We start from the raw sequence: 11,912 nt of genomic DNA, 5'->3' as shown, positions 1-11,912 counted from the left end.
GTTTATAGTGGACTTATAACTGACTTTTACGAACCTTTTCCATTTTAATGCGATTACTGAACACTTATTCTTAAAAGTGATAGACTATCATTCTGAAAATGTGCACTTCTAAAATACTGGCCTATATTTTGTTTTGCCGAGTGTGTGTGTTTAAATAGAACCTAAAATACTGTCTTATAAATGTTCGCTTCCTGACTAAGATTTAGAATAGTGTATAGTCTACTGATATTTACAGCTTTGCTATAAACTTCTGGAGACAAGGCTTTATAATAGAAAAGCTGACAAACCCATAACTAAAACAGCAATTGCAGGGTTCCCAATAAATAAGCCTCATTCATACACAGTTTAGTGTTTTAATATGAAAGAAGTATTTATTTTAAATACCTTTATCTTGTAATCTAGTGCACTTAAGGCAATTTTTACTCCACCAGGTTGTTCAATAATACTAAATCGCTCACATATATTGGGCAAATGAAACTGAGCTAAATTTCCCAAGTGCACAGTAATACTCTACAACAAATAACATGTTTGTCTACAAATTCTTTACTAATTGAAATATGCCATATAGTGTGACAGAAGTGATATTATTCCCTTTGTTTGGGAAGGTAAGAAAAGTCTTTAATATATATATATATATATATATATATATAATTATCTATCTATCTATCTATCTATCTATCTATCTATCTATCTATCATCTATCTATGTAGGTAAAAAATTGATGTCCATTTCAGGAAGACAGTAAAGCTGTGGAATCAGAGTGCATGAAGAAGGAAATGCAATTCAGTGTTCCAAGAGAATTGATTAGATGGATCTCAGCATAATTGTCTTAAGTCCATCACCTCCAATCCATAGGCAATGTTTCAGATACATTGTAATTATAATTCAACAAGAAAAAAAATGAGAAATACCTCCATACAACATTAAGCCTTCTGACAAAACAAAAGTGAATGGAATGAAAATCTATTCCCCTGACCTAGCCCTGAAGCTCTCAGAAAATTCAACCACTGAGCTTTCTTTTGAACTATAACTATGATGCATCCAAACAAGTTCTCTTGGTTCTGCTCATTCTGCTCTTCATTACTTCATGCATGACTTTCCATTTTTTCTAAAATCATTGAGCTCGTATCTCTTTTTGTTTTACTGTATTTAATTTGATGGAAATCATTGAAATTATTGAAACAAGAAAAAAGTTTGGGCCAACTATTGTAATCATTTTTTTCAGATTATTCACATACTATAATTCCATTTACAGGATACAAATTCATAAATGATATAGATTGTTAGAACATAAATGAAATCTAGAATATAAAGTTAACATAATAATAGTACAAAATGAAAATGTCAATAAAAAGAAAACAAATTGGATGGTCAGATATCAGATTAGTTCCCCTTATAGAGTTAACTGTTTTGTTATTTGCAAAAATGAAATGCTATTCACAAGCATTGTCTTAAATTATCTTGCTAGGTAGGGTTTTGACTGTGGGGTTGGGAAGGGGAGAGAAGGAAGGGAAATGGACATATATACATCGCCTATTATGTTCCAGGCATGCTTTACAAATATCCCATTTGATCCTCAAAACACCCCCTGAAGAATAAGTGATGCCATTTTTATCCCAATTTTAAGTTGAGGAAACTGAGGCAAACAGAAGTCAAGCAAAAATGTAACAGCCAGCAATTATCCAAGACTGGATCCAAACACAGGGTCCTCCTGAGTTCAGACCCATCACTCCACCCACTGGACTACCAGTTTTCTCTGTGGACACTGTTTTCATTTTGCTTAGCAGCCAAACAAAATTTACTAAATTATTGGTGTGCCAATAATTTGTTCTGTAATATATCTGATATAACCAATATATTTGTTAGACAATTAATGGAATGACCCAGAAAAAGGAGAAAGCATATTTTTGGGGGGAGGTGGAGAGGAGAAAGGAAGGAAGGAAAAATGAAATGGAAACTGACAAAAGTGACAGGACAAGCCAGCATAAAACATTGTGAAGAAGGGATAAAGCTGGCAACAGATCCCAAATCCCTTACCATTTACTCCAGTTGGATGAAATGAGTTGCGTGAATTTGCTCCATAGTGCCCTTATGCTTAATGTCCAAATCTCTCAGTATTCTGCTGCATGGCCTGGCTTGGTCAAAAAGCTTGATCTTTTCCCAAAAAAAAGATCCATTGCTAGCTTCTGGGCCCATCTTTGTATCATTTACTCAGAGGGATTTAACACTTAATTATATGTGCCCTGTAAAAAAATATCCATTGATTCCGCAATGGTGGCTATCCAACTGCTAGGAAAATCCCAGATATGGTTTATGGATCTTAATGGATTAGGGTAGGGGGCCATAACTATAAATTCACTTCCTTCCCTAATAATTCCTGGAGGCTGATGAGAGGATAAGTAAAGGCTCATTGAACCCAAAGTAAATGATTTTTAAATCTCAAAGAAATGATAAGTAGGTGGTACAAGTTTGCACAACTATGAACTGAGTTCAAACATGGCCCCAGATATCCATCACCTGTATGACCCTGGGCAAGTCACTCAACTTCTGTTTGCTTTAATCCAGTAGAGAAGTAAACAGCAAACCACTCTAGTATCTTTGCCAAGAAAACCTCATGGACAGTATTGGTGAGTTATTTTCCACAGGTTCATGAAGAGTTAGATATTACTGAACAACAATAATACAAAGATGCTCTCTAGATTGTCTTCTCCTATTTTAATGGGGCTCAAGAGTTCTCTTGTTTCTAAGCTTTTAATTATAATGCAAACATAAAATATTCCTTTCACTGCTGCCCTATTCTCTCTTTAAAAGTAAAATAAAAAGCAAAAATAAAGCCCAATCACTAGAGGAAACCTGTCATCCAGAGTCAGGAAGACCCAAGTTCAGATGCTCACTCTAACACCCACCAGATAAATTGACCCAGAGCAAGGCTTCTGCTTGTGCCCTTCTTTTCTTACTTGCCAAAGGGGAACAACAATAGTACCTATCTCACAGAGTTGCTTGTGAAAATCAAATGAGACAACATATGCAAAGTGCTTTGAAAAACTTAAAATACTATATTAAAAGTATCTATTATCAGATGATTTGTAAAAGAACATAGTTATAGTGAATTGCAAATTTCTTGGGTGACATTAAGCTACTATGGAAAGTCTCTGTGTTAGTTAAAGCCTCTATCTTCATTGGACCTTGATTTTGTTTGGCTAAAGTGATATATAACCAGTAATTTTGGGTATGATAGAAATGATAAGTTTAGGCAGATTCCCATGTGCCTGGAATCCCTATTCACGTTTTTCCCCTCAAATGCTTCTGTAACTTAGACTTTAAAAAAAAGAAAGAAAATCTCTCTTCCTAGAAACTTGGTGAAAATCCTTGATCCATCATGAACTTTGATGGAAGACTATTTTCTGAGCTTTGCAAACTGCCTGAGAGATGTTAGAATTGTGGGATACTCAGGTCCTATCGTTTGGTGAAAATCAAACAGAAAACAGAGGTCACCTAACTACCCCTCTAATAATATGGGTTACTATTTGCAAGGATGATGACAATGTTATCTATTAATTAGTATAATAAATTTAAATAGAGCTGGGCTAAGGCAGTGAAGACAACTTAGAGGATGGAGGCTGGTTGCAGTTGAGAACCTCCATCCTCACGGGTTTTCTAATACATTCCCCTTTGAGTGAGGATGGATGTTCTGACCCCAACCCATTTCCCAGGTTCCTTTAGGAAGTGTAGGAATGCAGGAGTGAAAGAAAACTAATGCCAGCTTGGAATCAGGAGAGAGAGAACACATTAGGTTTGACACCAATTTCAGAAAAAAAATCATCCATATGTTTAAAATACTTTACTATTAGCACACACACAGTGCAAAAACTTTTTGTTCAGTTTGGCTCTGGTCCATTTAATGTCTGCCATCATATATTTCTGCTAAAATAATTTGTTCAGAGAGGATTCTGGGAAGATGGCAGAATAGGTCAGAATATTCCAAGCTCTTAAGTTCTTTCTCCACAAAAGAGTTAAAATAGAACCTTAGGGCAAACAAAGTGTGGATGGAGATAAATAAGAATGGAAGAAATACTGGGGTACTCCAGGCACAACTTGAGATGATTAAAAGAAAAATCCCTGGACAAGTTTTGGTACTGGTGAAGAGTAACACCTCCAGGCTAGGTTCCATTTTAACAGCAAGCCACAAGCCTCTTAAATAACAAGTGGCAAACCCTGGGGTTAGTTGGTTTGAGAGGATGCCTCTGCCCCAGGAACTGAAACTTTTACCCTCAGGATAGTGAGGGAAATTGGGTGTCTAAACCCAGGAAGATGGAGGGAATCTCTGCTGACCAGGAACACCAGACCGACCATGCTGTGAAGACTAGTAGCATGGGTGAGAATTAATCAGCAAATGCCTGGTGAGAGCAGTAGGGGTGGGGCAGAAAGCCCTGGTCGTGGGCACTTACAGCAGGCTAGAGGTTTGGCTTTGGTTTCAAGCTAGAGGGGAGAAGAGAAGATGTGGGGCAAGAGGCACCATTTCCCATACCCCAGGGTTAGAGGTGACTATAAATAACTAAATTTCTATCACCACAAAAAAAATGCAAAAACAAATTAGAAAGAATCAAATTATATAAACCTGTTATGGGACTAAAGGTGACTGGGTTTCATCTTCAGAGGAGGATATTGAAGTAAAGAAACCCCCAAAGAATAGTATCAAATGCTTACCTGTCCAAAAAATTATAGATCATAAAATGACTTTAAAAATAAAATGACAGGGATGAAGGAAAAACTAAAAAAGAAAATAAGAATAATCCAAGAAAGACAAGAAGGGTATGAAAGGAAATTCAATCAACTAGAAAAAGATATCCATAATGATAAGGAAGGAAATTACACCTTGAAAATCAGTACGGGGCAAAGTGAAGCCAGCGAAATTATAAGAGATCAAGAAATGATTACACAAAATATGAATCATTAAAAAAAGAAGAGAAAGTGAAATACAAGAGAAACAACAAATTTGGAGAATAAAGAAGAGAAAATATAAAAATAATTGAACTAACAGAAAGTTTTGATCAAAAAAAGAATCTAAACACAATAATACCAGAAATAATTAAAGAACATTGTCCTGACGCACTCTGACACACTCTGACTGTTTTTGAAACTTTTTTGAAACTGTTTTTGACTGTTTTTGATTACTTTTTTGAAAGTAATGTGAAATAGTCTGACTAGTGTCATAGATGCACTCTGACTTTTTGTGGATTCTACTGCCCTCAAATTTATTTAGAGTCATTATTTAAAGTGTTTGGAGGGGTTTGAGGAAGAGCTCAGTTTCATCCCTGCCTTTTTCCCACCATCTTGTTTCTTCCTCAGAGCTCGTTATTTCTTATAGCATAATAATATTCCATCACAAAGATATAACACAACTTGTTCTTCCATTCCCTAATTGATGTGTATCCCTGTGGTTTCCAGTTTGGGGCCATAAAGAAATTGAAACCATTTCCAATAATACATCTGTCAATACTGCAGCTTTGATACTCTCTGAATTCTTTTTTTTTCTTAATTAATTAATTTACTTTTAGTTTACAACATTAAGTTCCACAAGCTTCTGAGTTCCAAATTTTCTCCCCATCCTTCTCTCTTCTCCTCCCCCTCTATGGTGGCATGCAATCAGATATTGGTTCTACAAATACTTTCACATTAAATATTACTCCAATTGTAAAGAAGGATTATAACCAATGAAATGAACAATGAGAAAGAAGGAACTAAACAAAACATAAAAAGAGAGAGCAAGTAGTTTTCTTCAATCTGCATTCTGACTCCATAAATCTTTCTCTGGAAGTGGATAGCTTTTTTCCATCATGAGTCCTTTGGAGTTGTCTTATAGCCTTGCCTTGCTGAGATGAGCTTCCTCTCTGAATTCTGTAATGATATATGATATTACAGAGAATGTTCTTTATGAAAATCATATCTTGATGTCTCATCTTGGTGTGGAATTAACACTGGGTTCTCTATACTCACAGAATACAAACACTGATAATCTCAATAAAGTATAGAATTTTCAAGTATTATTTCAGAGAGGGAATTAATTTGTGTATACATTATATATGCATTCACTCCTTTTGGCTACCAGTTGGTAGTGTGAACTGGAAGAAATGAAATTTCTTAGAGACACAGGTAGTCTTATACTTGTGTTAAAAAAAAATAACCACACAAGTACAAAATCAAAGACCTGTGATTCCACAGCTGTCTGTTGGACTAAAAAACCTAGGTATCTTAGTGGACACTATATGATAAAAAACAACAGATTGGATTGGGCTGAAATAATTAAGGCATAACTTCCAGGAATGAGGAGGAATTAGTACTTTTGTTCTATATCCTTGTGAGAATATATTTTAGGTATGTTGCCCTACATGGCACACTTTAGGAAATACATTGATATGATAGAAAAAATGAAGAGAAGGCCAATCAGGATTGTGAATACATTTGAGTCCAAACTATGTGATAGTGAATGGAAGTAACTAAAAGAAGAGAAGATTTATATAAGGTGTGGCACCACCTTATATAATTTTCTTTAAGCATGTGAAGTACTGAGATGCACAAAATGGATTAGAACTCTTCGGTTTGAACCCAGAAGGGAGATAAGTAACAAGAGTTGGAAGCCTTAGGAAGGCAAATTTATCCTTGATGCTAAAGGGGATGGAGTGATTGAACCAAAGGAGAAATCTACAGATCTCATTGGAGATCTTCAAACAAATGTTGGATAAATATTTGCTGGTGTTGCAGAGCAGAAAAATTTTAATAGTCAAGTTTGACTAGATGACTGCTGAGGTCCTTTTCCAACCCTGAATCACTATGATCTTGGATTCTAGGACTATTGCAAAAATAACATGAAATTTGAGTCCCCTGTTGGATATCTTCAAATATTTGATTAGTCAGGGTTGACTCTTCTTAATACTTTTCTAAATGTTCTGACTTTTACATTTTTGGAAACAAAAAAAGGTGTTCACACTTTTCCAAATGAAGTTCCTGATATATTTATTACCAGAAGATAAATAATGTAGAAAGAAGGAAAAATTACATAATCCCTACTTAAAATTTGGGGGGGTTGAAGTAGGGTAGGTTAGAGAGAATAAGACACAAATGTATTTTAGAGAGAACAAGTCACAAATATGGGCTTAGATAGTTAATATCAAATATCATATAGGCATTTGTACTTTGATTTAAAAATTAAATACCTAATAATTTGGGGTGGCTAGGTGGTGCAGTGAATAGAGCACTGGCCCTGGAGTCAGGAGGACCTGAGTTCAAATTTGACCTCAGACACTTAACATAAAAACTAGCCATGTGACCATGGGCAAGTCACTTAACCCCAATTGACCTCCAAAAAAAAGGCAAAAAAAATACCCAATAATTCATGCTTTCTCAAGGTCATTCATGCAGTAGTGATTGGGATATGAATTCCTACTTAATAAGGTAATTATTTCCTTATTTCCTACAATAAAATTTATTATGTCCTCTATTACAGGAAAGAAGGGTAATAAGCATTTATTAAGAACCTACTATATTCCAGGTACTGTGCTAAACAATTTGCAAATATTATTTCATTTGTTATTCATGGCAACCTCATAGGAGGTACTATTATTATTCCCATTTTGCAATCAAAGACAATGAGGCAGAGTTTATGTGACTTGTACAGCATCACACAGCTAGTAAGTATGTAAGACTGGATTTAAACCCAAATCTTTACTCCTAGCTCAGTATTGTACTCATCCTACCCTAAGAAATATATTTCAATGACTTCATGGGGAAGAGTAACCTCAGATCAAGAAAAAAATCATGATCATTGTTTGGCTTTCAAAATATTTCCATGTACAACCTACATTGACTTATAGAGGAATGGTATTTTAAAAGTATTTTCTCTTAAATTCAGCCTTAAAAATAATGTTATTATTTCTTATTACAATTAAAGTTGTCAATCTCTTACATTAGTTTATGTTGTTGATGAAGGCTATTTAAAGATCATTAGTCCCATATTTCAATTATATTGTACTCTTTTTCTACTCTTTTTTAAGTAAAAAATCTGCTTAAATCTGTATTTAGATAACGTCATTTCTTTCTCTAGGAATGGATATCATTTATCATAATGGGTCTTTCAGTGTTGTATTGGATCACTGCATTACTGAGAAAAGTTGACTCATTCGTAGTTGATCATCTTGCAATATTGCTGTTATTTTGTACACAGTACATTTCACTTTGCATCAGCCTGTGCAAGTTTTGTCCATATTTTTCTGAGTGCATTTTGCTCATTGTTTCTTATGATACAAAGGTAATCCATCAAAATCATATATTACAACTTGTTCAGGCATTCCCCAACTCATGAGCATATCCTCAGTTTCTAAGAATCTTTTTTTTAATATATTAATTTTTAGTTTTCAACATTCATTTCCACAAGATTTTGAGTTACAATATTTTCTCTTCCTGTTTTCCCCTACTTGCACCCCAAAACAGCAAGCCTACTGAATACCCCTCCCCCCACTCTGTTCTCTCTTACATCCTCCTCCTTTACCCCCAATAACTTTCTAGTAGGGAAAAATCAGTTTCTATACCTTAGTACCTGTATATCTTATCTCCCAGTTGCATGTAAAAAAAATTTTTTTTTAAATGTTTGTTTTTAAAATTTGAGTTCAAAGATTTTTTTTTTTACTTTCTTGCCCCCTCGCCCACTCCCACTAGGAAGATAAGCAATTCAATATAGATTGTACATGTATAGTTACCCAAATTATTTCCATAGTAGTTATATTGTGATAGACTAACTGTATTTCCTTCCATCCTATCCCCCCACTTATTCTATTTTCTCCTTTGACCCTATCTCTTTTGAAAAATGTTTGTTTCTAACTAACCTCTACCATAATCTGCCCTCCCTTCTATTATCCCCCCTATTATCCCCTCTCCCCTCATTTTGCTGTTGGGTAAAATACTTTATTGAGTGTGTATGTTACTGCCTCCTTAGGCCAAATTCAATATGAATCAGGTTGTCCCATTTCCTTTCATCTCCCTGCTCTTCCCCTCCTTTGTAACAGTTTTCTCTTGCCTTTTTATATGAGATAATTCTTCTTCTCCCAATAAATTCCTCTCTCACCTCTTAATTTTATTTTTTAGATATCAATCCTTCATATTAAACTCACCTTGTGCCCTCTGTCAATGTACACTTGAACATACAAATGCCCACACTCACATATATATTTATATATACATACATCCTCCTACAAATACATATAAATGAATGTGTGTGTGTATACATACAGATACAGATACATTCCCTTCAACTATCTTCACACTGAGAAAAATCTCATGAGTTACAATTATTGTTTTTCCATGTAGGAATGTAAATATTTCAACTTTAATAAGTTCCTTATAATTTCTTTTTCCTGTTTACCTTATCATGCTTCTATTGCTTATTGTATTTGAAAGTCTAATTTTCTGTTCAGCTCTGGTTTTTTCATCAAGAATGCTTGAAAATCCTCTATTTCATTGAATGACCATAATATTTCCCTGTAGCATTATACTCAGTTTTCTGGGTAGGTAATTCCTGGTTTAGCCCTAGCTCCTTTGATTTCCAGAATCTCATGTTCCAAGCCCTTTGATCTCTTAAGTAGAAGCTGCTAGTAGTTTTGTTATCCTGATTGTGTTTCCACAATACTCAAATTGTTTCTTCCTGACTCCTTGCAGCATATTTTCCTTGACCTGGGAATTCTGGACTTTGGCTGTAATATTCCTAGGGGTTTTCTTTCCCAGATCTTTTTCAAGAGGTGATTAGTGAATTCTTTCAATTTCTATTTTCCCTCTGGTTCTAGAATATCAGGGCAATTTTGCTTGATAATTTGTTGAAATATGGCATCTAGGCTCTTTTTTGATCATGGCTTTCAGGTAGTCTAATAATTTTTAAATTTTCTCTTCTGTATCTATTTTCCAGGTCACTTGTTTTTCCATTGACTATTTCATATTACTTTCTATTTTTTTTCATATGTTTGGATCTGTTTTACAGTATCTTGATTTCTCATAAAGTCATTAGCTTCCAATTGCTCCAATCTAATTTTGAAGGAGTTATTTTCTTCCTTGACTTTTTGAAATTCCTTTTCCATCTGGTGAATTTGGATTTTTAAAGCATTTTTCTCCTCATTGACTTCTTGGGCCTCTTTTAACATTTGAGTTAGTCTATTTTTAAGGTGTTATTGTCTTCACTGTATTTTTGGGTCTCCTTTTTGCAGGCTGTTGACTCACTTTTTTTTGCTTTTTTGGAGGGCATTTGGGGTTAAGTGACTTGCCCAAGGTCATAAGGCTATTGTGTGTGTGTGTGTGTGAGTGTGTGTGTTAAGTGTCTGAGGCCAGATCCAAACCCAGGTCCTCCTGACTCCAGGGCCAGTGCTCTGTTCACTGTGCCACCTAGCCACCCAAGTTGACTCACTTTTCATGATTTTCTTGCATAATTTCAATTTCTATTCCCAATTTTTCCTCTACTTCTCTTACTTGATTTTCAAAATCCTTCTTGAGCTCCTCTATGGCCTGTAACCAATTCATAATTTTTCTTGGAAAGTTTTGATTCCTGAGTTCTGACTTCACTGTCTTCCTTCTGCTCATGCCTTGATCCTTTTTATCTCTGAAAAAGAATTCTATCATCTGTTTGTGTTTCTATTGCTTGCTCATATTGGCAGCCAATTACTTGGATTTTCAGGTCTCTGCCACAGTAGAACTCTGCTTCTAGAATGGAGAGAACTATATCCCACATCACTGGGGTTTTTGCAGCTGCCAGATCTATTAGATGGGTGCCCTCTCTACAGCCCCCACACACTCTAGCTCACTGGTCACACACCCCAGGACCACCAACCAAGATCATCAACCATGATCAGGATCCAAGCAGGTCAAAGCAAGAGAACTTACCCTCTGAATGGTTGCCTAGTCCCCCTACAATCTGCAGGCCAGGAGCTCTGGAAGCAGCCATGTGGCAGTGGCTGCAGCCATTGGGTCTCAGCTGCTTCTCACTCTGGGGGTAGTATCCAGTCCACACTCTTCTATCCTTCCCTGGACCAACCAAGTTCCACAGTGACCTTTTACTTTGTCTTTGGCATTTATGGATGGAGAAGTCTTGAAACCAATATAGCTGCTGGTGATTTACTCTTGTGAAGTCTGCTCTAGCTGCTTCTAATAGGGGCTGCCCTGGGGCTAAAACCACAGCTCAAGTGGGACAGCCCTCAGCTTATAACATGCTGCAAGGGACACTTCTTGTCAGCCTGCCAGGCTTCCTCAGTGGGGGATTTGTTTCTCTCTGTCACTTTGTGGTTTCTGTAGCTCTAAAGTTTGTTTAGAGTCATTTTTTACATATATTGGAAGAGGTGGAAGCTGGAGCTGCATGCAAGTCCTGTTTCTATTCCACTATCTTGGCTCTGCCCCCTCAGTTTCTAATTCTTTACTCACAGAAAAGAACTTCTTGAAATATTTTTGTACATATAGGTCCTTTTCATTTTTTTTTCTTTTGGGATACAGACCTAGTAGTGGTATTACTAACTCAAAAATTCTGCCTGGTTCTAGAGCCCTTTAGACATGGTTCCAAATTGCTCTACAGGATGGTTTAATCAGTTCACAACTCTATCAACAGAGCATTAATGTCTCATTTTTCCTACATCCTCTCCAACATTTGTCATTTACTTTTCCTGTCCTATTAGCCGATCTAATAGGTATGATTTTATATCTCAGAATTGTTTTAATATGCATTTTTCCAATCAATAGAGTTAGAATATTTTTTCCAATGGATATAATTAGTTTTGATTATTTCATCTGAAATCTGATTATGTCTTTTGATCATCTGTCAATTGGCAATGGTTCCCATTTTTATAAAATTTGACTTAGTTCTCTCTACATGTTAGAGAAATGAGGCC

Source organism: Petaurus breviceps, unplaced genomic scaffold (genome assembly GCF_028583685.1).
Source record: "Petaurus breviceps papuanus isolate PSGF00001 unplaced genomic scaffold, PetGlider_PUasm1.0 40, whole genome shotgun sequence".
NCBI classification, from domain to species: Eukaryota; Metazoa; Chordata; class Mammalia; order Diprotodontia; family Petauridae; genus Petaurus; species Petaurus breviceps.
The sequence above is the reverse complement of the archived record's forward strand: the minus strand, read 5'-3'. Positions refer to the sequence as shown.